The following is a 6,136-nucleotide window of genomic DNA, read 5'->3' as shown; positions in this document are numbered from 1 at the left end:
CCTCGCCATTCTGAGTCTACCGAAATCACGATAGCGGTTGAACGCTTAAAGCTAGCCTTCTTATTGGTGAAGGTCGTTGGGTATTGCAATTGGGTCATATCGGTTCAGATTTGGATATAGCTCTCATATTAACCGATCTCCCGATTTGACTTCTGAGCTCTTATAAGCCGCAATTTGCATTGTTAATTTGCATGTAGTGTTCTGTTACGACTTCAACTACTGTGTCAAGTACGGTTCAAATCGGTCTATAACCTGATATAGATCCCATAAAATCGATCTCCTGATTTGACTTCTTGAGCCCCCGGAAGCCGCAATTTTTTATTTGGCTGAAATTTTGCACATTGTGTTGTATTACGACTTCCAACAACTGTGGCAAATACGGTAAAAATCGGTCTATAACCTGATCCCAAGCTCCCATCAGAGACGTAGCCATGGAGGTGGTCAATAAATATCCTGTAATGGGAAAATTGCAATTAAGTATTCTCCAGTTAAATATATAAAATAATCCCCCCCCAAAAAAAAAAAAATTCCAACGAGGATACATATACCGATCACAGCAATGTGTGTCTCAAATGAAAAGTCTTTGGGAGCACAGCATGAATCTGATCTGATCAACATTCGGTAATAAATGTCTATAGGGCCGCCGCTCCCCCATAACACACCCCAAATAGGACGTATTTGTTGACCATTGCAATATTGGGCTCAAATAAGAAGTATTTTAGAATAGAACACGAATCTGATAAATATTTTCATGGTCGAGTAACTAAGTGGCCGCCTTATCCGCAAACCACTACTCAAATCGCACATGTTTGCCGATTACGGAAATATGGCGCTCAAAGGTATTTTGAGAGTAGAGTACGAATCTGCTATCAGCATTCGGGACTATCTGTCTAGGGGACATCCCACCCCTATAACAACCCCAAAATAGGACGCGTTTGCTCACCATGACAATGAGTCATTTTCATCACTATTTGAATATTGCAAGTAAATCTTAGTCCATACAAACATATTGACTTTTTCCTTAAAACATGGGTCACATTGGTTTTAACATAAAAAACCACATAATATAACCAAAAACTCTGCACCCACTTTCAAAAAATTAGTGCAAATTAGTCTGCCAATTGAGAATGAATATATATACATATATATATCTTCAATGAAAACGCAGTGTCCGTGGCCGCCACACGACGAAATAGACCACTTCCTTAGCCACGCATCAGTGGTCGCAGTAATTTTTTAGTCACAACATTCAGCAGCATTAGGTGGTTAGTCCAAGGTTCCTTTGTCAGCACACTAAGTGCTGGCGACAAGAGACTTGAGAACATTGTTTCTACTTTTGTGTACGGTGATGACATGTAAAGCAGTTGTAGTCATATGCAGCCTGATGCTCGGCGAATGGAAATTGTCAAACGGGGGATCGAAAGGAGTAGTCCCTCATGCGTCTTGGCCACAGATGAAAGAAGACAGATCGGTCTGTACGACTGAGGACAGTTGTAAGGTAATCGCCTCCAGGCAGATCCAGATTTTTCAGCATCAGTGTAGAGATTCCGTCTGGGACTAGGCTTTGCGTGACTTGGCGCCACGGATGACATTCCTAGCTTCTTGCACTGTAAATTGTTATGGCTGTCCTACAGCACGAACACTACGAATGGCTCCCCCTCTAGCCCTGTCACTTTCGGACCAATATATTGACGTTTATCTAAGGAAAACACCTCACAAGTATCGCCAGCATTTTTTATTTGTAAACAATTGTTCTCCTAAGCAAGCCAATAAAAAACCAACCAAAGCTAAAATCAACTGTTGTTCAATGGAAGTCGTTCGCGAACTTTTGCTTGCAAATTTTTTAAAGAGAGTAAAATAGCTCTTACTTTCCTGCTAATTTTTACTGGAGAAGTACGCGACCAGATCTAATGACTTCTTTAGCATACTTTTTCTCTCGCACACTTCTCGCACTCTCACCACTAATACTCCACCCTATGGCTTTGCATTCACACAAATAACGGATGGTTAGATAAAGCAATAACAATTTGCTGTGTTGCTGATTCTTCTTCTTTTATTGAAAATTTATTGCTCATTTTCATGGATTTGGATCTACTTTCTTCGATTCGCAACTATTACCATACACCCGCACACGTCAGCGTTTCCGCTCAATACTTTGCGTGTGTATGTTTCTCTCTTTGTTCCAAAGATGTCGTACTTTACGCAGCCTTGTGTACTCTACCAGCCCGTTTTCTTTTCTTTTTCCTTAAGCAAACTTCACTTGTTATCTGAGCTTCAATCACTACTGTTGTTCTTGGTAAGAATTTTGTTCAATCTCCATTACAGAGCTTTCTTTTTCATCCAATAAAGATTTACTTGTAAATTCTTGACAGTTTCTCTCGCACCATTTGTTTCTCTTACTCTCACCAAGAATACTCCTTCCCACCCATGGCTCTGCATGCAAACCAATAACGAAAGCTTTAAAAAAACGGAACCAACAACAATTTGCTGTGTTTATGCTTCTTCTTCCTTTATTGAAAATTAATTCCTCATTTTCATCGCTTTTCTTTAAGGAAAATTGTTATACCCTACATCACCACTGTGGTACAGGGTATTATAACTTAGTGTATTTGCTTGTCACGCCCAGAAGGAAGACCGATAAATCCATTGATAAGTATACCGATTGACTTAGAATCACTTTCTGATTCGATTTAGTTATGTCCGTCTATCCATGTTACTTTGTGTACAAAGTACAGGACGCAATTTTCGTTCAATAGTCTTAAAAATTGTTTTAATTTTCAGCCTATGGGCAAAGCCTATGAAATTGGCAAAAATCGGTTTAGATTTGGATATAGCTGCCACATATATGTTCGTCCGATTTGGACTAATATTGCAATAATGTGGCCATTTGTTAACATATTCTCTCGAAATTTGGCAGGAAGGATTTTCTCTTGACTCTCGTAATAGCTTCAGATTAAGATATAGCTGCCATATATGTATATCGCCCGAATTTCCCTTCTGGAGCCACTATAACAAAATTTTGCATGACGCTTTCCTCGAGGACCACCACAATATCTAAGAAGTTTGCTAGAAATCGGTTCAGTTTTAGATAAAGCTCCCATGTATATGATCATCCTATTTTGAGAAATATTGCAATAAAGTGCTCATTTATTAACCGATTCTCTCGAAGTTCAGATTTTCTTATGACCCTTAGTACAACTGGTCCATTTTTTAAAAATCGGTTCAGATTTAGATATAGCTGGCATATATTTATAAATATCACCTGATTTTCAAATCAAATCATTTTCAATAAAAATCATAACAGAACACCGCATACAAAATTTCAGCCAAATCGGACAAAAATTGAGTCTTCTCGGGGGCTCAAGAAATCAAATCGGGAGATCGGTTTATATGGGAGCTATATCAGGTTATAAAACAATTTGAATTGTACCTGACGTAGTTGTTGAGAGTCATAACAGAACATCTTCTGCAAAAGTTTAGCCAATGGGACAAAAATGTAGGCTTCCAGGGGCTCAAGAAGACAAAGCGGGGGATCGGTTTATATGGGAGCTGTATCCAAAAATGAACCGATGTAGCCCATTTGGATTCTTCAGCGACCTACATAAATATAAAGTGTCTGTGCAAAATTCCGACAGACGGACGGACGGACATGGCTAGATCGACCCAGAGTGTCGAGACGATCAAGAATGTATATACTTCAATATGTCGAGATATTACAAACGGATTAGTATACCCCCATCCTATGGTGTTGGGTATAAAAAAGTTGGATATCATCTCACGATAGCGCTCACCATTTACAGTTACGTTACGATTCGCATCTTCTTTGCAGAAGTACGACCCAATGATGCCACCAGCCAATAAAACGCACCAAACTGTGACTTTTTCTGGATGCATTTGTAGCTCCTGCAATGGTTCGGACTGATCTTCACTCTAAAATCGACAATTCTGCTTATTTACGTACCCATTGAGCAAACTATAAGCTTCGTCGTTAAAATGAAAGAAGCGCGCAATGAAATTACTTAACAGAGCAGGCATCTTTAAAATAAAATTCAATAATTTGCAAGCGATGTTCGTTTGTAAGACAATTCATGGTCTAATTATTGATCAAACTAAAGATGTGTGGCTCAAGAAGTCAAGATCCCAGATCGATTTATATGGCAGCTATATCAGGTTACATACCGATTTACGCCATACTTAGCGTAGTTATTGGAAGTCATAACAAAACACCTCATGCAAAATTTTAGCCAAATCGGATGAGAATTGCGCGCTCTATTGGCTCAAGAAGTCAAGACCCAAGATGGGATTATATGGCAGCTACATCGAAACATGGACCGATTTGAGCCATACTTAGCGCAGTTGTTGAAAGTGATACCAAAACACTACAAACAAACCTCTAGAGACCCAAGAAGTCAAGACCCAGCTATATGAAAACATGGACCGAGTTGGCCATTTACAATCCCAACCGACCTACACTAATAAAAATTATTTGTGCACAATTTTAAGCGGCTAGCTTTACTCCTTCGAAAGTTGGCGTGCTTTCGACAGGCAGACGGACGGACGAACATGGCTAAATCGACTTAAAATGACATGACGATCAAGAATATATATAATTTATGGGGTCCTAGTCGAATATTTCGAGGAGTTACAAACAGAATGACCCCCATCCTATGGTGGAGGGTATAAAAATAAACATACCAAAAGTCGGGCGGTGCCGACTATATAATACCCTACACCACCTAGTGTATGTAGTATTTTTTATGTTGAACCTATCTCGAAAACTTGTCAGATTTTAACTTGGATACCAATTGAAATAGCAATTTAGAACCTTGTAAGATTTTCCTACCATAAGACAAAAGATTTGGATTTCCACATCTTTAAAGGGCCATATCGGATAAAAGATTATATGGGAGTTCTATCGAAACCTGTGCCAATTTTATTGACACATACTAGGACATGGAATAGATCATCTCACGCCCTATATTGTAGAGATGTGACCAAAATTGTGGATATTACTGCCTTTAAAGTCCATATCGGATGAAATATACACATTGGAACTATATCTAAATTAGGACCGATTTTAATGAAATTTTGCGCAAGTATTGGAACGTCACTTAAAACCTCTCATGCAAAATCGATGAAAATTGTGGATTCTACAGCCTTAAAAGGCATATCGAATCTACGATATATATGGGAGCTATATCTAAATCTAAACCGATGTTTATGAAATTTTGCACACATAAAAGAATGTTAAATAAAACATCCCATGCTTAATTTTGTAAAGATCGGACGAAAATTGTGGCTTCTACAGCCTCAAAAGGCCATATCGGATGAAAGATATGTAAGGGAGCTATATCTTAATCTGAACCGATTTTTATGAAATTTCGCACACATATGAGAACGTTAAATGAAACACCCCATGCTAAATTTTGTAAAGATCAGACGAAAATTGTGGCTTCTACAGCCTCAAAAGGCCATATCGGATGAAAGATATGTTAGAGAGCTATATCTTAATCTGAACCGTTTTTTATGAAATTTCGCACACATATGAGAACGTTAAATGAAACACCCCATGCTAAATTTTGTAAAGATCAGACGAAAATTGTGGCTTCTACAGCCTCAAAAGGCCATATCGGATGAAAGATATGTTAGGGAGCTATATCTTAATCTGAACCGTTTTTTATGAAATTTCGCACACATATGAGAACGTTAAATAAAACACCTCGCGCAAACTATATTAAAGATCAGACTAAAACTGTGGTAAAACTGTGGTATTATAACTTAGTGTATTTGCTTGTCACGCCCAGAAGGAAGACCGATAAATCCATTGATAAGTATACCGATTGACTTAGAATCACTTTCTGATTCGATTTAGTTATGTCCGTCTATCCATGTTACTTTGTGTACAAAGTACAGGACGCAATTTTCGTTCAATAGTCTTAAAAATTGTTTTAATTTTCAGCCTATGGGCAAAGCCTATGAAATTGGCAAAAATCGGTTTAGATTTGGATATAGCTGCCACATATATGTTCGTCCGATTTGGACTAATATTGCAATAATGTGGCCATTTGTTAACATATTCTCTCGAAATTTGGCAGGAAGGATTTTCTCTTGACTCTCGTAATAGCTTCAGATTAAG

The sequence above is a fragment of the Stomoxys calcitrans genome, chromosome 1 (genome assembly GCF_963082655.1).
Source record: "Stomoxys calcitrans chromosome 1, idStoCalc2.1, whole genome shotgun sequence".
NCBI classification, from domain to species: Eukaryota; Metazoa; Arthropoda; class Insecta; order Diptera; family Muscidae; genus Stomoxys; species Stomoxys calcitrans.
Note: the sequence above shows the minus strand (reverse complement) of the source record.